We start from the raw sequence: 25,413 nt of genomic DNA on the forward strand, positions 1-25,413 counted from the left end.
ACACCTCCATCAACTGGAAAGTCCCCAAAAGTACCTCACCAGGAGTATCAAAGAGCTTGAACAGATGCCATGTGTTGCCTGATTAAACAAACTGCAGCTCCACACACTGCCATACTGCAAACCCAGAGGCAAGCTGTGCCTGATGTATAAAGCCATGTCCAAGCTGGAATCAATAAACATGCTGCACCTTGTACAATCTGAATGGCAGTGAGCTATGCACATGAGAGACCTGAACCCCAGCACTGACATACATAGGACAAGCTGTACTGAATGATCCATAACACAGAAGCCACCCCCACTCTTGAGTAAACTCCCAGTACAGGTTAGCCAGAGAGTCACTCATCGACTCTCCTCAAGAGGAATCTTGATGAGTGGATGGGAGATGGTAGGTTTACCCTGAGTATCACTGTTATGTCACGGGTAGACGGAGGCACAGTATACTAACCATGACATATGTCATGGCAAACTCCAGTTACAATGTGTGTTGAAGGACAAACACACTCTCCGACTAGCATTAGAAATGGCCTAGGGCACATCGCTAGTGTTTGCCAATGTACACCTATGTTGTGGAATACACTACCAATGTTGGACACGCCTGGTTTAAGTAGTTCATATCTGAACATAATGCAACATGGTCATATGTGCACAACTGGCCCCTAACCAGTCTGTTGTGCTCACTATGAAAATGTAAAGCAGTGATAGGACTAAAGCCCAGGATACTGTCCACCACAGTGAAAGTACTGAACCAGTACACTATACGGTACTACAGTGTTAGGTCAGTATGAAAGGATGTTGACAACTGTATGCAAAGTATCCCATGCAAACCCTGCAGGCACAGTATAATCCCTGTTGTGTTCAGACACAAAGCAGTTGGACAGTAAGTACACAACATGACACACAACACACAACCATAAACGTGAGATATTGTTGAAGTTCACACTCATCCACAAATGTGGTGGGCTGCAGAGTTCAACATATGGAAAGCTCACACTGGGCATGCTCGCACACTTTGATAAATGAGACATATGTCAGACAACATGCCATGGAAAGCCTGAACTGGGCATGCTCACACACTTAGGCCAAATCTCAGCTTAGCAGTTGGCCACACATATCTGGTATTTGTACGTGTTATTCTAGGAACCAACCACATTACAGCAATCTGCCCAGTGCACACAGTTAAATGACTACAGAGACATAAGTGATATAGTGGATCCCTCTCATATTCAAACATCTTCCACAGATACACAAGTTGTTCATAGAAATAGGGAATGCTATGGCAATAAAGACCTGCAAACAGTCTATCAGAAACAAATATTGTGCATCTGACAATTAAACGTATGGGTGCAGAGGTCAACACTAGGCTGTTTGCCCTAGGGAATGACAGCTTAGCCAGAGTGTGCTTGGCGTCTGCCTCCCCAGTACAGAAGGCTACTGTGCCACTGTAAAGTAGGTCAAATAAGGCACCATGTGAGGCTAGTGGGCTGTGCCTCCGTCAAGCAGGGACACAGTGGAGATCCCAGGGGTTGAATTTGCTAAGCCACATCCATGTTGTTGGTGTGTGCTGGAAGAGGGTTGGTGAGGACCTCTAACAGTAAGTGGGTGTCAATAACAGACTGAGGGGAACCTTATCTGCAGTGTCTGGACAATTTCACTGTCAACACTTTGTCGTGATGATTATGAGGGATTGAAGTGTCGTGCCAGTACTGCTCAGAGATGTCCTCCCTCTGTGGGCTACTGCTCTGCAAAGTATTAGCTCACTCTGTCTGTTGGACAGCTCATATATGGCTGGTGTACACCTGACAGGTGTCCTGTTGTGGAGAAGTCATGGGTATATGTGAGATAGCATGATCAATGCAAACCTTCCACATGCTCATAGAATGCAATTGTCAAGGATTATGCAGAGTGGCCTGTATACTCCCCCAACATGGGTCCTTTGAAGTCTTCCACCCCAGTCTTCACAAGTGTAATGTCTGCTTTTGATAAATACACTTTGTTTGCAGTGACAACCTTGCCTGGGGGTGGGGATGGGATATGGATGTCCAGGGAAAGGTGGGTATGGTCAGATATCAACAATGGTGGTCTACCTCTGGTGTGGAACAGTGAGTACCCATGTTGCAGATGGTCAGGTGCAATATGTATTCCCCCTTGTGGCTGTGGTGAGTGGTTCTGCCATAGCACATGGACTCACAAATTGTAGTGGCTGTAGGGTAATGTTGTAGAGGCCTGAGTAGTTTCCACACACAATATACCTGTACCTGATGTTAACAACTGGAATGGTGTATGTGAACACCTTCATATCTTGGCACTGTTCCCAGGGAAGCAAAGTGTGTGTCCTGGATGTGGGAGGGGTGGTTGGAACTGGTTGTGTTGTGTGTTACAGGTCCTGTGGTCACGAAGCATGGTATAGAACATAACCTGCCAGTACTGATGTGCATATCTGACCCTGAAGTAGGTGGCTGCAAATGCATATATATGCTATCCCCCACCTGACAGGTAGTACTAGATGTACATACCTCTGTAGAAATAATGATGTCAGCACCCTATAAATACTGCAGGTGCAGAATAGATGCCCAGCAATTCGGATAGTGTGCTCTGCTAATGCGTCTCCCTCAAGTGTCATAATATAGTTAGGTAGGGATTTGAATCCTGCAAATGCTCAGTGTGTGTGTGTGGGTGAGCAGGGTTGGTGTGTGTGCAATTCTGTGTGAGAGAAATGTCCCTTTTGGCAAATAGGAGAACACACTACAAGATGCACATTCCCCTTTCTAAACACTGATGATTCAGCACCCTATAAGTACAGCAGGAGAAGGGAATCCTCCCAGTAATGTGAATAGCATGCTCTGCTAATGTGTCCGTCTTGAGTGTCATAGCATAGTTAGGTAGGGGTTTGAATCATGCAAATGGCAAGTGTGTGTGTTTGGGTGAGGGGGGTTAGTGTGTGTGCAATTCTGTGTGAGGGAAATGTCCCTTTTGGCAACTGGGAAAACACACTACAGGATGCACATTCCCCTTTCTAAACACTGATGATGTCAGCACCCTATAAGTACAGCAGGAGAAGGGATACCTCCCAGTAATGTGAATAGCGCGCTCTGCTAATGCGCCCGTCTTGAGTGTCATAACTTAGTTAGAGGTTTGAAGCCTGCAAATGGCAAATGTGTGTGTTTGGGTGAGGGGGGGGGTTAGTGTGTGTGTGTGAGGGAAATGGCCCTTTTGGCAACTGGGAAAACACACTACAGGATGCACATTCCCCTTTCTAAACACTGATGATGTCAGCACCCTATAAGTACAGCAGAAGAGGGCAAATCTCCCAGTAATGCAAATAACACGCTCTGCTACTGCGGCTCTCACTACTTTCATAGCACAGTTAGTTATGGCTTTGAATTCCACACATGCCACGTGTGTTTTTGTCACACAGAATGCCCATGTGTGTGGGTTGTTGTTCACAATAATGCATGAAATTGATTAAACCAGTAATGGCAATGGACACAGATGATGCATGTGTGTGCCAAATACACATATGTACCTGTGACCTTCAATAGTTACTATGTCTGACGCCTGCCATATGTGAATACATGGTATTTGCACTGGATAACATTATGACTGTGGTATTCTGTGCAGGTGCTGCATGTGGTATGTGTATATGCAGTGTGAGCTGTATATGATATCATCCTAGCAGCAAGGGATACACATCTGGTCTGGGGCATATAGTCTACATGTTGTTGATGAACAGGTGCTGCATGTTTTCACCTGTTGTGGGAGTGGTAACAAGTTGTTCCATAGCAATGCAGTGACTACATGCTAGGAACCTTTCAGCTAGGGTGTTGTAGCTACAGTAATTCATCAGCATTCAGTAATACTTCAGCATTCTTGGTGAGAGTATGATGCCAACCAAGGTCAGGGTCATACCAGCCTGTGCCACATGCTCAGAGAGCCCTTCTATGTTCCCCATCATGTAGTCCAGGGAGGTACATCACAGGTCAGCCATAGTGGCATGGACAATGACTGAGTCATATGTGTCCATGCCTCTGACTGACCTGTATGCTTGTGTTATGTGGTGGACCATAGTGCCCCACGGGCATATCACTATGACCTTCACCTTGTTCAGCCTGGTGAGCAGGACCTCACTGTGGTGGAAGTAGGGTGTGTGAAATTACATGTGTGAGAGAACTGACCCTTTTGGCAACCAGTACAATACACCAGCTGGTGCATATTCCAATCTCTACACAGAGATGATGTCAGCACCCTACAAGTACAGCAGAAGAGGGCAAATCTCCCAGTAATGCAAATACCACGCTCTGCTACTGCATCTCTCACTACTGTCATAGCACAGTTAGTTATGGCTTTGAATTCCACACATGCCATGTGTGTTTTTGTCACACAGAATGCCCATGTGTGCGGGTTGTTGTTCACAATAATGCATGACATAGATTAAACCAGTAATGGCAATGGACACAGATGATGTATGTGTGTGCCAAATACACATATGTACCTGTGACCTTCAATAGTTCCCATGTCTGATGCCTGCCACATGTGAATACATGGTATTTGCACTGGATAACATTATGACTGTGGTCTTCTGTGCAGGTGCTGCATGTGGTATGTATATATACAGTGTGAGTTGTATATGGTATCATCCTAGCAGCGAGGGATACATATCTGGTCTGGGGCATATAGTCTACATGTTGTTGATGAACAGGTGCTGCATGTTTTCACCTGTTGTGGGAGTGATAACAAGTTGTTCCATAGCAATGCAGTGACTACATGCTAGGAACCGTTCAGCTAGGGTGTTGTAGCTACAGTAATTCATCAGCATTCAGTAATACTTCAGCATTCTTGGTGAGGGTATGATGCCAACCAAGGTCAGGGTCATACCAGCCTGTGCCACATGCTCAGAGAGCCCTTCAATGTTCCCTATCATGTAGTCCAGGAAGGTACATCACAGGTCAGCCATAGTGGCATGGACAATGACTGAGTCATATGTGTCCATGCCTCTGACTGACCTGTATGCTTGTGTTATGTGGTGGACCATAGTGCCCCACGGGCATATCACTGTGACCTTCACCTTGTCCAGCCTGGTGAGCGGGACCTCACTGTACCGGACAATAAAGGTACCTAACACAACTGTAGCAGGTGTGTTGTCTAGCTGTACAGGCTGTGACTGTTTGGCACACAGGATTTGTGTGCTATGTGTTGCATGTGCTGTGTTCCAGTTTAACGTATGCCTGTGAGCCAGCTGCAGAGGTGTCTGCTGCTCAGGTAGGATGCTATTCTGAGGCTCCACGAATGGCCCAGTGTGTTCATGTGTTTGGATTGCTGTCAGTGTAGGTCTACATCAGACTGGTATTGTAGTCACATTAGTATTTCATGCCACCTGACAGGTTATGCCAGTACTGGGTTCAGAGTGCTTACTCCCCAGTTTGGCTATGTGGTTGCATCTCATACATGTGTTGTGCTTTTGGTATTTATGTGTTGTATGTCCATGTGTAGGGGAGAGGGTTGACTATGTACATGTGGCAACTGTGACATTGCCACATGACCCACATATTCCACAACTGTACCATAGAGGTGACTGACAAGTGACCTTTGCACATGCTACCATAGTATTGTGATTGCCATGGTGATTAACAGCACATAGGGCCAATGGGGAACAAGGTACAGAAGGTGAGTATATGAGGGTGTAGTGCCTGTGATTAGTTAGCACTGGCATATATGACTGCTCACGTGGTCAAATGCCAGGTAAGTCATATGCAATGTGTCACAGGCAACATACATGTGAACAGGACAAACAGTGATGTTCTGTCAAGTGAGACATGGACATAAATATTGTAAGCTATTCAGATGTCACTAGGAGTCCACAGAAGCTCTGTAAATCTGCATTGCAGGTGGGATCAGTGTTCCAGGGTAACTGCAAGCAAACATGCATGCAAACAAAGCTACAGTAAGTAGGGCTGCATGTAGTCCATTGTACAACAAACAAGCTGTACCACTTCCAGTAGGTAACAGTGCAAATATGCAGGCACTATACACATGTACATGGAAATACACAGGTCAGATGGCTAGGGTCCAGTCTCAGCGCACACAAGTGTACAGACCATGTACCGTCAGGATGTACAATAACTGGATGGAAACCCAGGTGCTCATACCTGCAGTAATACACATGTCAAATAACAGACACTGAGCCTTCACTCAGTGGTTCCATACTTAGTAGGATGTATGCTACCTGTCCTGCCACCACAGTATACCTGACATTTATGGGGACTCTCCTTCCTGTAAAAGTTAGTTTTGTGTGTTTGGGCTGTCTAGCATGGTATGAGATGTGAGCTTGCAGTGCTAGGGTGCTCCTGTGTGTCGTGTACCAGTCGTGTAGTACTGCACACATATCAACATCCTCAAACATCCGCATTGCAGAGTCCAGTGTGGGCAACATGCCACTTGCAGTTTACATGTCCATCATTGCGTATCAATACTTTCATTACCTTATCCCCTGTGCTACCTATGTATGTAGCCTTCTGTTGACATCCTTACCACCAGTATGCCAACATGTGCAGATGATACACTATGGTACTTACCATGGGTGTAGACAACAGTACAAGACAATCATACCCTTACTGCATCAGGCATGCTGGGATATACCCACAATTATATCAGCACACAGTACTGTTAACAACATGATACTATTACTACATGTCTATGTAGTCACCCTGTGCATCAGCAACATGTTAACCTGTACCTGCACTGATGTTACAGATTGCAGGAGGTGGCACAGTTTCATCATTTGCACAGGGTGTGAACTTGGTATGCCTGAGTCTGCCACTGATACCACCAATTGACATGTATGTGTATGTGTGCTGGTGAGGGACAGCAGTACAAGGTGGGGCAATGTTGATGCAGTGTGTGCGTGTATGCGGTAGCCCTAGGTGTTGTCAATATGCATGTGTGTATGGATGCACACAGTTCCACCTCATGGCTGCCATATACCAGCGTTTGTGGACAGCCATAGACTGTACCTGCCAGGTCATACAGATCAGTGTCTCTGGCCATGGACACGGTACCTGTACCTTGCAGGGGTGCTACGGACCGTAGCCGGTACCAATCCAGACTGGGTACTGTCATCAGAAGCAGGTGTTCATTGACTGGACACAGATCCCTGCCAGGCCTGTCCAGAGCCACGTGCACGTGGTCTCCTGGGGCGGTCTGATGACAGCACAGACCCAGCATTGCTGGGGCTGCTGCTGGCACTATGGGGGCGGCTGCGGCCCTGTTGTTGTCCGCGATGACTGCCAGCTGCTGCTGTTGCTGGCATACACCCATGTTGATGCCTCAACCATCCATCATTGCCCTGGCTCATGGACATGTAGTTGTGGAACCGATCTAATATGTCCCCACAACGTCTGTCTATGACATCGGTGAAATTACGGATGGCAGCTGCAATGTCACACATACTGTCAGTCATGGCTGTGCGACATGCTGTCAGCTCCCTCAGACCCTGTCTGGTGTACCGTTCCATATGTGACTGTGCTTGCATGACAGCCCGAAACATAGCTGAGGTTGTAAGACCTCTATGGGCACGTCTGACAGGGGCAGCACACCCATGGATGGTCCCACGAGAACCCCTGGACATCTGTCTGTGTGGTACCATCTCAGGGCCATGCCCATGGCTGCTGTGTGGGGAAGCATGTGCCACAGATACCACATTACCCTGGTCAATGCCCACTGTATCCTGTTCATCACCTAGGGACATTGGTGACAAAGGGTGTATTGGCAGGATGACTGTGCACATTGATGGGGTTGACAGTTGTGTACTGTCAATTGGCTGACCAATGACGGACACTGGCATACCTTCCTGTGCCATTACACAGATGTCATCATTATCAGTACCCGTGGCACCTGATTCAGGTTCCCTGCTGCATGACACCAGAGCAGCACCAGAACCTGTGGGAGGGAAACAGGAAACACAGTTTACAATGTCTACACAATGTTACCAGTGATGCGCACATGCACAGGTGCACACATGCACACATGCACACATGCACACATGCACACTTGCACACAGTTGCACACATGCACAGGTGCACAAATGCACACATGTACACATGCTCACATGCACAGGTGCACAGGTGCACACATGCACACATGCACACATGCACACATGCACAGGTGCACACATGCACACATGCAGGGTGCACACATGCACACATGCACACTTGCAAACAGTTGCACACTTGCACACAGTTTCACACTTGCACACTACTCAGTAAGCGAGATATCAACACACAGACACAGACACACCTGCATGCATACACTACTATTTATCAATGATTATCACAAATCTATCCCATTTGCAAACATCATCCAATATGCAGATGATTCAACCATCATCTGCTCTGCCACCTCCCCCTCTCTGCTCCAAAAACTTACTCAGGAAGCTTTTTCAATTACTGAACATTGGATGAAATCAAATCACTTAGCACTCAATGCCTCCAAAACAAAACTTATGGCATTCACCCCCTCAAAATCCACTTGCTTCGACATGAACTCATTCTCAATTACCAGCCAAAATAACTCACCCCTTGAACTAGTGTCCGAAACTAAGCTACTTGGTGTACAGATTGACAATCGGCTTAGTTACAACTCCCATCTTCAACTAAGTATTAAAAAAACCCATCAAAAACTAGGTATGCTATACCGTCAGAATCAATACCTTACAAGCTCTTCCAAAATCACACTCGCTTCCTCTTTCCTCATCCCCTCCCTTCTCTATGGGGCTCCATTATTGACCAATCTTCAGACTTCTCTAAAAAAACAGCTTTCTTCCTGCTATAACAAAATTGCCAAATTCGCCAACAGCCATAGGTCCACTACTCATCACTGTTCCTCTCTCCATAAACTAAACTGGCTCGAATTACCTAATCAACTCATATATATACAGCTGACTTTCGCTCACAAGCTCATCCTTAGCCCCTCTCTCTGTCCCTCCCTGTCTTCCGCCTTCAAAATGCACCTACCTAACAGAGTCTTAAGGTCTAACAATCAAAACCTACTACAAGTACATAAACCATCTCATCCCCCAGGTAAACACCTATTATCTTTTAATTTTGCTCGTCTCTGGAACTCACTTCCACCATACGTTCGTACCACCTCTAACCAGTACATGTTCAAAAAATCTCTTCATACATATCTAAGATCCCAATGGGATTGTTTTTGCTCCCTCCCCTCATAATTCTATGTTATCCCATTCTTCTTCCCATATATGATACATAACTCTTCCTATCTAAGCTTATGTTCCCTCAGAATACCTACCCTGTAATGCAAGTCTATGTTCTCTTCTGAACAACTTCTTTGAATGCATATAACATTACTCTTTTAACTTATTCCCCTGACATTTAATCCACATCAGATTATATTGTTTTGAATGCTTCTTGAATTTTTGAGCCTAAATGTGTTAAATGTTTTATCTTTTACTCTGTATAAGTATTATTGTAATTTTTGCATGTACCTGTTTTTGTCTGTATTGGAGCTTTTCTCCCCAGGACTCCATTGAAAATGGGTTCTTTTGGCCCAATGGACTATCCTGGTAAACCAACTGCAAATAAATAAATAAATAAATAAATACACAGAGCACTACTAAGTGAGCCTAATATTACTATTACTATCAAGACTATTAAAGGTATTGTTAATACACACTCACCATCATGGATAGGCTGCATTGCTGTTACACCGGAGGGACCTGCAGAAGTGAGGAAATTAATGTCAGTGGGCACAACTGTGCCATTGTTACTGAGTATGATACAGGTCAGTAGTACAACAGTTGCCTTTCACAGGTCAGCTGCTGATATTGAGAATATCACACTTGCACATTAAATACTATGATGACAGCTACAAACCAAGGACACACTTCACACATGCATTAACTACCAGTGTACACAACAGTCAACTATACATATGGCATATTACCTGCACGCTCGTAGTCTTGGTGCTGTGTGGCTCCAGCCTCCATCATAATGCAGGTCTGCTGCTGTTGTTGTTGATGGCGGGCTGGGGCCACAACACTTATGAGTAGTCCCTCCAGTCTGGTGAGTGGGGGATGTGTAGCCACCCCACCACCTGTGGCAACCTGTTGCCTGTGGATATCTGACGCACGCACACTGATGGACATTTCTGATGAAATCACTGCAGTGATGTCGTACCTGCTCATATGTTCTATTATGCGTGCCTATGTCATTTACCCGACGGACCAGGTCTTGCCACAGTGCAGCCCTCTCCTGCTGATTCTGGCTGGTGCGGGAAAAGAGTATTGCATAATCCCGCACCAGGGTCTGGTGTATTTCCTCATCCTCAGCTGCAGAGTACGCTGGATTGTGCTGGTGAGCCATGGTCCTGAAAAAGGAAATAACATGATATCAGCAAAATATGTCAGCAGAATTTGGCACACATACTACACATGCTACTCGACTGTTGTGATACAACATATCTCACATATATAGCATCTGTCATGGCCAGGTATCAGTGCTCAGCCAACAACTGTGCAACAGTACCTGGCACACTCCATACGACATACTACCAAACCCCAGCAGTCAGAACACTGATTCAGGTCCAAAGCACCTCCTCACTCTGGGGGTTTGTATCGAGGTACTGTATGGGGTACATCATCAACTACTGTGAGCTGACAACAAACTAATTGCCCTGGATATACATATCCCACCTCCACCACCAGCACAAACGACTACAGTGAATAACATTTCAAATGCAAACTTTACACTTTGTAACACTGACATGGTATCCTTTAAGCCCACTGGGCCAGTAGAAGACACAACCCACAATGCTGACTCCTTCACAAATCATTTCTACGGACATCTCCGAGAATGCATGGATCATGCAATCCCATATAAGACCAAGACACTTTCCACAAAGGGAAAGCATCCTGTCTGGCGGACCCCAGCCATAGATAGATTGTATAACAAAAGATGGACGCTACTGCAAGACAGAGCATAATTCCATAAAGGGAAGGTATGTCTGATCAGCACTAGTAAAGAGCTATTTTCTCTCATACAAACATCCATGGGCAACTTTGAGAGGGAAATCAATGGGGACACTACAGATAACCACAAGGCCTTCTTCAGTTATGTTAGAAACCTGGTCAGAAACCCTCCAATATGCTCATAGTTAGTACACAACAACAAATAATTCTCTGAACCCATAGATATTGGCAACATTGTGGCAGACAGGTTCAGTGCATGTTTCCCCCCTCCCTCTCCCCCCAACTAAGACATACTTATCCCAGATGACTGTAACCTCCCTGTCATCACAGATGTCCAGGTGAGAGCCGCCCTCAGAAAAGCAGAAAACACAGCATCAATGGGACCTGATGGTATCCCCAGTTGCATGCTACATGAACTCCAAGAGGAGCTAAACACACATATAGAAGTGCTATGTAACACTAGCCTGACTACAGGATATGTACCTGTACACTGGCGTACAGCAGCAGTGGTTCCACTCCACGAAGGAGGCACCTCTACATACCAATATAATACAACACAATACAATACATTACAATACAATACAATACAATATGCTATTGCCCCTGGGACTACAGCAGCATACTGTTCTGCTACCCTGACCATTGTGACACATGTGATGTGATGGTACCTGCTCCTGTCAAACTGTTACACAGGGTGACTCATATGGCATATTACCTATCTGACTAACATTCAGCAGGGGTTTGTGTAACATGTACTCATGGGGAGTCTTGCTTCTTAATGCTGTGTGGTTTATTGCAGGGTATGTCTTATCTGTGGGTAGGAACCTGTACCTCCACCATGTGCTCTCTACTGCGGTGTCACGGACAACACACAGCAGTCATTTAGGTTGTGGATGCTGTGAGGTGGTACTATGGTTGTTGGACATCTGTCATGGGTGTGACTTAAGTATGTAAATCCAGGAGTGGTAACCTCCATGTGGGTAGTATGTGTGTACTCTGTGGTGTTGTCAGTCACTGTGCATTGGTAATGTGTTTGAGTGCATTGTCACAGTGTTGTACATGTCACTGTGTCCTTCTCCATATCTGTAGCTGTCATGTGAGGTACATACCATGGCAGTCATTGTGTGGTGTGGAGGGGTACACGGACCTACATGTCCATAGCTGACACACCATGTCTGCTGACACATACCATGTGCAGGTATTCCAGGAATAGTGTGCCACTGTGACTATCATTGGGGGGACTATTGTACACATTTATGACCCTGTTCACCCCTGACACATGCAGTGGTGGGCAGCCAATCACATATCTGGTGGTTACTGGTGTAGGTGATTTGAAACGGGGTGTGGTACTCCAGTTTCGACACTGGTGTTCACTCCATGCCTTTGTCACCAGGCACTTGTTGCAGTACATCTGTACACATGTGCCTCACTCCGAATATATATACATCTCTCTCTCTCTCTCTCTATATATATATATATCTATATATATATGTATATATATATATATATATATATATATATATATATATATATATGTGTATATATGTATATATATATATATATATATATATATCTTTATGTATATATATATATATATATATATATATATATATATAAATATATATATATATATATATATGTCTGTATACATATACACATATATATATATCAATGTACACATATTGCTATAGATATGGAGAGAGTGGAGGTGTGTGACAGAGAGGGGGTGAGAGTGACAGAAGGGGTGGGACAGGGGGAGTGTGAGATCATCATATACAGTCATATCTGTAGATAGTCAGATCTGTCTGTCTATGTATATGTATCTACATATATCTATATCTGTATGTGTGTATTACATATATATGTTTCTACATATTCTATATATCTACATCTGTCTATGTATTCCTACATCCCTCTCTATGTATGTATACATATATGCATATTATATATATATATATATTTATATATATATATATATATATATATATATATATATATGTATATACATACATACATATATTGGCATACATATGTATCCATATGATAGATAGGTATATCAACATGTTTGTTTACAAAACTGTATACACACACTAACATACTGCTAAACATACATAACTGTGAAACCTACTTTGTACATTGCACTACAACCTACATTCAACCTACATTAATATGTGCACATAGATGCCCTCACATACATATGTATGTACAGCCTTCACTGATAAGTTGCTGTATGTCCCCTGCCCTATGCAAATCTTCATATACATATGGATACAGACCAATGACACATATGGAGGGTTCACAGTATGTAGACTTTTAAAGTATTACTTTACATGACATGTGTTTGTCACAACTGCTTGCATTGCCGTTTGGTTTGGTGTCCTGCTGCTCCAGTTAGCAGTTGGCAGCTTTCAAGTGGGTTTTGATGACTGGCTTTGTTTGTGTATGTTCTCTCTCTCTCTCTCTCTCTCTCTCTCTCTCTCTCTGTCTCTCCCTACCTCCACAGGGTGCAATGAAAGTATTGCATGTGTGGACTGGGAGTACAGCATGTTTTTGTAGGTATCTGCATATGTCCATGTGATGGCCTCTGCACCAATTGTTAGCCAGCATTAGCTAATTGCATGTAGCCAGTTGTGTACTGATTGCAGTTCTCACTGTGATTCCAGGACAGTGCTATAAAAGGGTATGTGAGATAGGCATAGCCCTTTCAGAGTTTAAGGGCAGGAACCATGCTGGTATGCTGTGGACACTGTTCTGTGAGTGTAAAAGTTAGTATCTCTCTCATATTTCTGGTTGTGTTGTAGATTAACATTTCTCCATTCATTTCTCCAGTTTCCTGCACTAAGTGTGTATGTACACTGACACCTAAGACTACTACTACTGTTAATGTGGGTGTGTGTGCTTTCCTGTGGGACATGTGGTGTAACTGGTATATAGCAGTGGCTCTTGCACTTTGTTGCTATGACTTCAATATTTGCCCTTTACATTCACTACTTGTATGCCTGCTAGGTGTCTTGACTGTAGTGTGTTGCTGTGGCTTTCCTAATTTCCATGTACATTCACACCTTGGAATGCTTGCTATATCTGCTAGGGTGTTACTGCATGCAGTGTGGTCTGGCCATGGTGTGGGCCTTGACATCTATTAGGGTATTTGAGTATGCTGCTGAGCAGGCCCCAGAGACTCTCAGGTGCATCTTTTATCTGTCTCATGGAATGGTACATATCAGTGGGGTACACCCATTAAATTGCCTGGTATTCTGCAGTTGTGACTGTGGGTTAGCATGAGCATATGTATTACTACACTATTTCTGACATGCAAGTGGTGCATACTTTCAGTACTTCATAGTTACCATTGCATGTGTTGTAACACCTTTCTGCCTACTGTTTGTACATTTCACAGGGAGTCTGTGGGGCATCCCTGTAACTCAGTCACTGTTGCTATGTCTAGGCTCTTAACTATTTACATATGGCAGTGTCAGACCTCTCAAGTGTACAGATATTTGCAGGATGTCCACATTTTTGCCTCATATTTTGGTCCATATCTCATAAACAGCTTTTCTGGCAAATCACTCTGAGCTCAAGTCAGACTATAGTGACAAACATTTCAGTTTCAGACTTCATACCCTTCCAAACATCCAACAAAATGCAGAACCTGTTACTCTCTCAACTGTCTAAGTTTGTTGGAGCATTATTTGGAATGTGTCCCTGTTTTTGGGCCTTTGCTCCACATTTTTTATTACTTAGTCCAGATGTGTTCCTGTAAGAGGTTGTGGGGTATGGGCAGTGATTATCCTGCTGTGAGTATGTGTGTGGCTTGCAAGGTGCTACAGTGACATTATTACCTACTAGCTACCAACTAGCATGGCTGTTTCTGTTCACACACTACTATTATAGCAATCCACTACATTTGACAGTAAATATACATGACATGCTTTGTGTACTTCACATCCTATATTCCCTTTACATTCATTCCTACTATTATGTGGTATATTTATTGTAGCACAATGTTCTTATATAACAGTCATGGCTTAGTGCAGACTACTGTTTCCAAGGTCCTGGGTTCGGAACTGACAGTGGGATTTTATTTTGCTTTTGAGCAGACTACAGGCCTTGTCATTCAGAGTGACTAAGGCACTTTTAAGCAGTTATAACTGGGTTAGCTCTGGTTTGCGCGGAGCTCACGCATGCACACTGGCATTCAGCTCTGCGCACACCCGCTTACAACTGCTTAAAAGTGCTTACTCTTGCGCACACCTGCGCTATTTTCTTTAAAAGAAATGAAAATGGGGAGACAGGAAAGTGGTGAAAAAGGGGTCACAGGGTAAGACAGTAGGGAAACAAGCTCAGGTTTTGCAGGAGGGATGTAGGTAAGACCCATAGCTGCCCATTTCTTCATCAGCAACAGCTGTGCATATGTTTGTAATTTGGTGTGACATTTGAAACCTTCCACCCCTGAGAGAGGTGTAAGGACAACAATAATACTTGTTGTACAGCTGATTGTAATTGACAGTTTCCATGTCCAGCAGACATGTGTGCGAAATGGGCAGCTATGTATGGGGCGTAATTTTTTTGTGGGTACAGAGTGCCCTTTTTTTTTTCAGGTTAGAGTGGTATGTCAGGTACGGGAAGTCGGTATAGCTGGGGAGGTAGGTTGGGTAGGTTAACAGACAAGACAAACAAGACGCATACAGGGGCGGTGTATGACACATGTGGGGGGGGTTACACAATTGACGGGGACGGATGTTCGGATATTTAGAGCCCATGAGCCCACAGATGGCAACAGTGGAACTGATATCCCCACCCATGGGCAGTTGCCACTGTGCCTTCACGGCCCAGGACGGGGCTGTGCTGCGGGCTGTGTAGGCCGGGCAGCAGGCATGCCCATTAGTTGTGCCACCCATGCCTCAAGCTGGCGTAGGGGCCCAAGAACAGCTTCCTGGATCTCCCTATGCACCACAGTCCAGACACTATGGAGGGTGAGTGGATGTTCTCCTCCGGCCACACTTGCAGGGGGGGGATGAGCCCCATCCCCTGCAACGCTTCCACCCGCAGGTGGCACAGGGCCACCGGAGGAGGGTCCGGCCTGGGCACTACTGCCAGGTACACTCGCCAGCTGAGGAGGGAGAGGTGGGTCCGCTGGAATCCGCCTTCCCTGTCGTCCTATGTTTTGCATTATGTCATGATAGTTTGGGTTAGTAACGTACAATACCATTCACAATTAGTTGTAACAGCATGCATTAGTATTCCCATTAACCAAACACCCAGATATTCAAACCATTGAACAGCAAGCATAACACATGCATATTTTGAACAGCAATACACAGTCCAACAACATGCAGGGTTGATTGATGGCAACAGGCCATCAGGTTTGGATGTATGAACAGGGCAGATGCATCAACGTACATGCAAATATGGATGAACCAATAGGACAAATGTCCAGGGGTGTTAATTGTGATTGCACATACCAATTTCATGTGGAATGGATTATATGTGGTTATAGGGTAGGGTGAAGAAAATTTAATTAACAACTTCAAATACCAATACATATGCTGTACATTTCTAATAGCTGCAGATATATACACACTACAGTTCTGCCTACAGTTTCCTATGTGATAACTACTTCAGGTTGGTGATAGGAATGTTACTGCTACATCAATATACATTTTCATTTTTATTCATACACATTCATATCTGGCTCTGTTCAGCTACATCATCCTGCTACATTTGCTTTATATAGCTATAGACAACTGTGGACGTTTGGTATTTCAGACAACCATACTATCTGCATATTGCAGACTGAGAGCAACATATCCAGATTTTGGGATACACATTCCAGCTGCGGTAACATTTTCAACACATGTTACTGTTTGGTTCTGCTTGTCACATTCATTTCATTCTGTACTGACTGCAGTATACTTTATTCAGGAGTTATTACTACTTTATTGGTGGATTCATAACTCTTTCTCACACTCTCTCACTTGTTTTATTTTACAATTCAGGATGGTACTTAATTCTAGGCTTTATTGACATGTTTTACCTGTAGTTATAACAATCCTTTCCAACAGTCTCACTTCTGTCATGTTTCTGTATTTCAACAGGGATATATTTCACACATGTGTTTTACTCAGCTTCTGCAGCTGTACTTTTCAGCCTGCTGCAGGTTATGTACTATTATATTACAGGTGGGACATCTTTATTTCAGACTTGTTTCATTTTTCTGTTTGGATTACAGACTGCATCACACTTTTGTAATCAAGCAATACTTGCAAACCCTCTTACACTGTTACTTGCACATTTTATTAATTAGTGACTACACTGCACTCTTTTGCTAACTGTCATACTTATATATGTATTTATAGTTACAGGGAGAGGATTACTGACCTGCCTGGTGGCACAACCGCGCCAGCCTCTCATCATAGGCTCTACTGTTTGCAGAACGGACACCTGCAGCTGTAATATAAATAAAGTAATATTGGAATACACATCTCCATAATATCAGCTAGGTTAATTTCTTACATAAATAATTACATGTAACTTACTCAGTAGTGGGGCGTTAGGCATTTGCCGGGCCTCCTTGATCCAATGGTTCAGTTGGTCCTGCTTCCATCTCTTCAGGTCTGCATGGTGGTGATGGACCTGCTCACCAGTCCTTGGTACCCCTGTGGCACTGGTGAAATCATTAGCCAACCGGTCCCACGCCTCAGCCCTATATGCTCCCCACAGGACCTGGCTCTGCATGAGTTGGGCCTCATGATTGTGGACAAGGAGCCAAACCATATATTTGGACTTCTCAACGCCCCACCTCTGTGCTCGAAAGCAACTACCCTCACCTACACCTGACATTCTGGCTGCACATCAGTTCTACAATCGGTTATGCTGTGTACTCCCACCTATGGGGCTTATATATGCCGTTTTTCCTGCACTTATCTGTGATTGGCCATTTTGGAATTGTATCAGCTTCACAAAACCTGCTTTGTCATGCTCCTCTTTCTATTCATTCCTATATATATGCTATTACTGCATTTCTAAGTGCAACTGTCATGGCTTAGTGGTTCAGTACCTTGACTATGGTGCATGGTATCCTGGGTTCGAACCTGGCCACTGCTTTTTATATTTTATGACTGTCTACATGGGCTAGGAGGTGTGTCTGTGTAAAGGCAGTTTTGTTACAGCTTGCTCAAAGTTGCCTGTCGGTTAGCTTGTTGGCACGGCGCGCAGCTCCGCGCAAACGGGTCACGCTGGTTTACAAGTTGTTTGGCTGTCACCACGCATATTACGCGCAACTCAACCATGGGCACACAGTTTCAGCGTGTCAAACCACTGCTCACCTACAAGCACTCATTTTACACCTGTTAAACCACTGCTCACCTATGGGCACTCATTTTACACCTGTTAAACCACTGCTCACCTACGGGCCGATGCACTCAACTTGTTAAACTGTAGCTCAGCTATAGGCACATCTGACATTTTTTATTATTTTGTTATCTCACATTTCTTCAAAATATATGGCCCATTTCATTACATTTTACATAAAATATAATTTTATATGTGTACATATATGTCAGGGACTTGTTTCATGCTTATTTCACTAAAAATAAAAATTGATGTTGGGGGGCTCGAACCATGACTGCCTGCTCTTCAGCCAACATCTCTACCACTACGCTATTGCTTCTTGGCTTACTTTGCATATTTAGTTCTTATATGCTTTTCCACTGACTGCTAACTGTGGCTAAGCTATGGGCACGCCCACGCAAATGAGCGCACTCACGGGCAAACATCTTTACAATTTAAAAAAAATTATAAGATGTTCATGTGTACATTTTATGTTCGTAGTCTGTGGGGGCATGTGTTGTGTTGTATTTATTCACATTTACACGGGCTCCGTCGTGGGGGTTTACTTTCGGGACTTTTACTCTTCTGGGGCATGTCTGTTTGCAGGGCTTGGCCTACGGCCATGCCCCCTACTGTCTTCCATGGACCGTGTAAGCCTTAGGTGTGATTCAGCATGCCCTCATGCATATGCATGACATGCTGACATCACACTGTTTAACTGCAGCCTCCGTGTAAGCCTTGTAACTCTTACACGGAGGCTTTGTGAATCCTGCCCTATGTCTTTTGCAGTGTCAAGTCCCCTTGCTCCCCCCACCAATTTTGGAGGGCTGTATCACACATACCTCTTGTTAGTTATATGCTCTTACTTGGAGTTCACACAATACCAGGGAAAATGGAATATTCCCCAATCTTGGTGGCAGTTGTTGATCTAAGTGTGTCAGCAAAACATGTTGAGTTTATAGAGTTGGCTTTATTGAGTGCACCTGTCTATATATTTTATATATTAGGGGGATTCAATGTAGCCTACACAGTCAGTTTCTACTGTGTGTGCATTGTGGTGTGATGCACACACAGGAGCAAAAACTTTTAGAGTCGGTAAGTGCTGTGTAGAGGCATGCACCCCTGTGCATACAAGGTAAACACCGCCACATGCTAATTACAGCATAACCAGCTGAATTATATGCTAATTAACCAAAGTAACATGGTGAAGCTATTCAATAAGCTATAAAACAACTGTGTAGACTATGTGCTGGTGTTCCCTCTAAATTTCAAAACTTTTGGAATACAGCCACAGAAATGAGTCTACATGGACAGAATAAAAAGTAGAAGGTGTGAGATTTGTACAGAAATGACCTTAACATGTGACAGTATTAGATACAGGCTGGATGGAACAAAATGAGAGTAACAAGAGCAACATAATTCTTTTTTGTGTAATAACAAAAATGCAGCTTTGCTCCCCCACCCCCAAATGAACAGTACACTTGTAAGTAATGCAGACGGATACAAGTGCAAAAGTGTGTGTTAATCAAAATAAATATAAAAACATTAAACAGACTATTCATAGTTACATGTCAGCATATGCAATATGTAGCTGATGAAATGCATGCATGTTATCTAAAAATCAGTACTGCTCTGTGCAGATATAGCCCAAAGTAATATCTTCTCTTCTGTGTTCAGCGCAAACAATTCAGCTTCCCTTCAGTTTTCCTAGCTACATGGTTGCCGCCTGGGTTAGATTCAGGGCTGTCAGGATGATGAAGATGCAAATGAGGCCTGAACTCATTAGAATAGCTGAATCCAAAAAAATTGGATCCAGGAAGGGATAGTGCAAGCAATCCCTCAGTGTTTGTGTTTAAAGAATGGCAAATGTGAATGCTTACATCAGGTGGGTGTATCAGGTTAGACTTACAAAGTGTTATATGTACGCCTGTCAAGGTTGGAAATGCAAGTAAGCAGCACACAATTCATACATTCTGTTTCATTAACATCCAACCTCCACTTCATTTGTGTGCAAATTGTGTTTTCTCTGTCAGTTTTTTTATTATTATTTTATTATGTTTTGGCCATTGTTTGTATGATGCTGTGCCTAGCACAATCACAGGCAACAGAGGAATGAATGGAAGGTTTGGTTGTGTTTATCTTGTTTCCACAGCATTGTGCAATAGGCAAGAGGGAGACCTTAAGAATGACTAGGACATAATGAAATGTTAAGTAACTATTCCAGTGGCTGCATTGCTATAGTTTGACCATTAGTACTGAGTCTGGGGAATACTTCTACTACTTAACTGACTCTGTGGGAGTAGGTGTTAATACAGTTAATGCAGTGATATGTTCCTTTTTGAGTCAGATGGTACTGGGTTCAAATACAACTGAATCTAATACTTTTAAGTTCTTTCATATTGCTGTTGCTGCACATTGGTGCACGATGCACACCATTGCACAATAATGCATTAAAGAAAAGAAATGGGGAAGGTACGACAGTGATGAAATGGGGATGATAAGGTTTGACAGTTAGTACTGAGTTTCTGGAATACACTTAACTACTTAACTGCATCTGTGGTGGCATGTGTTAATGCAGTTAATGCATTGATCCCTTCCTTTTTGGGGTCAGATGGTACTAGATTTGAATACAGCTGAATCAAACACTTTTAAGTTCGTTCATATTACTGTTGCTGGACATTGGTGTGTGATGCACACCATCATGCAATAATGCATTAAAGAAAAGAAATGGGGAAGATAGGGCAGTAGTGGAATGGGGATCAAGCAGGGGGGAGAACAACTGGAAAGCAATACAAGAATATGCAGGACCGAGGTAGGAAAGAACCATAGCTATCCATTTCTTCTACAGTAAAAACTGATAATATATGCAGAATATTAGCTGAATTTGGACTGTCACCTCTAGAGAAATAGGTGACCACAACAAGATCATGTTGTAGGGTAATTGGACTGAATCATGTGTATCAAGAAGACATGTATGTGAAATAGAGAGCTATGTATGGGACGATTTTTTTTTGTGGGACAGGTGCGCATTCGAAAGAGAGGAATGCTGCAGAAGGGATGTATGCATGTCTGGGTCTGGTATGTTGCGTAGGTGAGGAAGCAATTGCAGGCAGACAAGATAAACAAGACACAGAAATGGTAAAGGACACAACAGATCAGTGGACACCATGGATAGAGTGAAGGTGGGGACATCCAGGACCCATGGCCATCAAGCTGGGTGACAGTGAGGATCAAGTCCTCACTCACTGGACTGTCATCACTGTCACCTCACACTGCCACTTGCTGGAGCACTCAACATCTCCTTCTCCTCCTCCTGGTCCTATGAAAAATGAGGGAGAACAGCCCCTCCATGAAGCATAGGAGTGCACCAACAGTGTGGTGCACAACCCTATGCACCATCCCATCATTTCAGTACAGGTAATAAACTCACCACCTCTGCCACTGCTCATGGAGGGAACCACTGGACTATCCTCCGGGGCAGGACTACATGAGGGGGCAGGTAGTGCAGGGCAGCAGGGGTGGTGCTGCCAGGTTGGATCTCAGATGTGTTGGGTAAAGGTGTTGGGACCAGTGGATTCGGGGCAGGCAGATCTTGTGGGGCATCCCTACCTCGCTGTGCTGTGGAGCATTTCATGACGTGGTACACATGGATGACATGGACACATATTGATGACACATAATAGTATAAAATGAACAAACAAACAAAAAAAAAGAGAGATAAGGGTTGGGGTAAGTGGAAAAAAAGCAAATAAGATTAGTACCTTTATAGGTAACATACAATGTGCAAATACAATTATTTGACTATTGTCTTAAACTTTACTCTTAAGACTATCACCCCCTAACAGATAACTATTACTTTTAAGACTATTAGCATATAACAGATGCACAGTATACTACAGATCGCAGTAAGTGCTCCTTTACATATGCATATATTCACATATGCATCTTTCAGTTATACAGATTACAGTTTACAGCTGAGCATGTGTACCACTGGTATAAAGATTTTACTTTAAACCACATAATTGAAGAATTAACACTGTTGTATAGTTGGGAAGTGTGGTATTTGAACCTACCACCTCTGACTAAAGTCTAATATTGTACCCTTGATTTGTGATACAGAATAATGCATGCATACTTGCTATTACAGTTGAGATATGCATGCTCAATTTGATACAGCTGTATAAAATACCAAACAAGCTATTTTTAGCTTTTAATGTTACAATAACACTACTCTTCTGTGTGTGGTGGGTGAACACCCTTCTTTTACATTTAGGAACAATATGTTGCTTAAGAAGCTTTTATGTAATGGCCCAAGATCTCTACATTCTACAACTACTGGGAAAGTGGGTACCCTTCCCTGTTATAATTGTAAGGCCTGTTCTACCATCTCTCCTGATCCCTGTTTTGTACACCCAATCACAGGATGTGTTTTTTCACCTAGGTTTGTGGCAACATGCAGGAGCAGTAATTTAGTTTATCTTGCAACATGCTGCTCATGCAATGGCTTTTATGTTGGTAAGACCACACGTCAGCTTAGGGAAAGGGTTTTTGAACATCTAAGGAATATACATAATAAAGTTCCATTTAATGCCCTAGCTAATCATGCCCTGTCTTTTTCAGGTCATAGTAATTTTAAATTTAGAGTGGTACAGATGTTGCACCCTAATAATAGAAGGGGTGATTTTAACAACACTGTTGAATTATGTGAATTGAAATTAATTATTTCCATGAGGGCTTATGAATTTCCAAGACTTAACAGTGGCATTTCTCTTAAGCCTGCATTATTATGTAGATGGTGATTTAGGATTAAGTCTGTTTTCTGATTGGTCTGTTTTTAATTGTTTTTACTGATTGGTCATGCTGTATTTTAAATATGTAGTTTTATGTGCACTCTGTATTTGGTGTGATGAAGTGGTAACCCCGCGAAAGCGCTACCCTTTTTTCAATAAACCATTTGTTTACTATATGTTTTTTGGATTTTTTCATCTGCCTGGACCATGGTGGTTGACTCACTTATATATATTTGGATTTTGGATATATTGCTTTTTGTCTGTGAGACTCTTTTAGCAGTTTGGATAGCTTGTGTTTTTTTCCTTTAAAGTCTAATATTGTACCCTTGATTTGTGCTACAGAATAATGCATGCATACTTGCTTTTACAGTTGAGATATGCATGCTCAATTTGATACAACTGTATAAAATACCAAACAACCTATCTTTAGCTTTTAATGCTACAATAACACTACTCTTCTGCTGCATACATACCACATACCTCACTCATGCTTGCCAATCTTGTGCCATGGGTCCTATCATTGCATTGTCACTCCATGGCAGTGGTGGAAAAAAAAGAACAAAAACAGAATACTGTTGTGAATACCAGTTTTGCCTATATTCAGCTTTTAAGTCTTACATGTACTTTCTGTAGCTAATACTTACACATCTGTGGGACTTCCTCAATCCTAAATTCCTTGATCCAACCATTGCGGGTACCCATCTTCCTCCTGCAGAGGTCATTGCCTACACAATTCACCAGTGCGAGGGATACCAATGGCACTGGTCACAGCCCAGGCCAAACTATCTCGAGCCTCTGACTTATACTGGGACTCAGAATAGTGCCCCTGCAGCAACCTGGTACTGTGGCAATTCACTAGGAGTCCAACACAATCTTGGACTGCTGGACACTTGATCTCTGAGCCCTAAATCTCACACCATCTCCACAAACACCTGACATGTCTATCATGGATCAAGAGCAATGGAGAATGATGTTTCTCACCAATTCCAGTTATTGCTTTTACTAGGGGGTGTGCACACTGTTTGAAAATGTTATGCACCACTTACCATTGTGCAAACAACAGTAAAAGCATATGGAATATGCTTTAATTGAACCCAGGAACATGTGCATGGCAGTTCTACACTAACATATATTGCCACAAGAGAGTTGAAATCACAGCTGTTCATGTTTCAGCTCATTGCTATGAACAACAGTTGCTCATGTTTTATTACAACTCATAACCATCTGTACTCCAGCCCTACACTTATATCTCTTGCCACAGGCAATAGCATTGCTTGGATGTATCTGGATTCTATTTGTAGCTGTTTACTTTCTAGGTGGTCCACTTATCCAGTTTGTGCACTGCCATGCTTCAAGCAAACAAGATAAGCACAGCTAATCTTGACATTCTTTTTCTCCAGGTTCCCATGTTTGCACTAAACAGCACACTAAACCAACAGTGGCAAAAAAAAGGGAGAAATACTTGAAATGAGGAAAAGCAATCCATGATGAGCCCATGAGATATTTTTACATGGGTCTGGGTTTCAACTCTCACTCCAATGCCCCTTCAGAAAACAGGATGATTACGTTATCCCTCTTTGTCACACAAGCAGCTTTGCAGCAAAGAACTGAAGTTATTGTTCACACAACAATCTGCAGCAGAATGTGCACTATCAAACCATAAACTGTTATTTGTACATTTAGTAAATTTCTTATATGTGGATGTAGTTCACTTAGTGATTACAGAACCTGTTATGATTGTTGCTTGCAAATATACAGGTCTGCCTTACCTTTTTGTGTTTCTTTGTCATTTATCAGTTATCTGACCAGTACCTTCACACATGTGGGATGTAAGCCATTCTATATCATTGGGCCTTAAAATGTGTGAGGATATTAACTGAGAATAATATGATACACAGTTACCAACAACTGAAGGGCAAGCTGGATGGCACAAGCAAGCATAGAATGCTCTATTTTTTGGGGGGGCAAAGGTGAGTGAATGTAATGGCACATACAAGGGTACACTGTTCTTTTGAGGGGAGAAATGAAGCTGAGTTACTGTTATGGCGCAAACAAGCATAGACTGTTCTTTTGGGTGAGCAAATGTGAGTTACTGTTATGGCACAAGCAAGAATGGGCCGTTATTTTGGGGGGCAAAGGTGAGTAACTGCTATGGCACAAACAAGGATATGTTCCTCTTGTTACTCTCTTTGGTTTGCATGCTGCCTATTGTTTGATCTTTTGAGGATTGTGAAGTCAGAGACTGCAATGTGTATTATTACTTTCTAACTTCTCTATTTGATTTTTCAGTACAAATGTATGGTGCTAAACTGAGGG

Source organism: Protopterus annectens, chromosome 2.part1 (genome assembly GCF_019279795.1).
Source record: "Protopterus annectens isolate FY-2018-M chromosome 2.part1, PAN1.0, whole genome shotgun sequence".
Taxonomy (NCBI): domain Eukaryota; kingdom Metazoa; phylum Chordata; order Ceratodontiformes; family Protopteridae; genus Protopterus; species Protopterus annectens.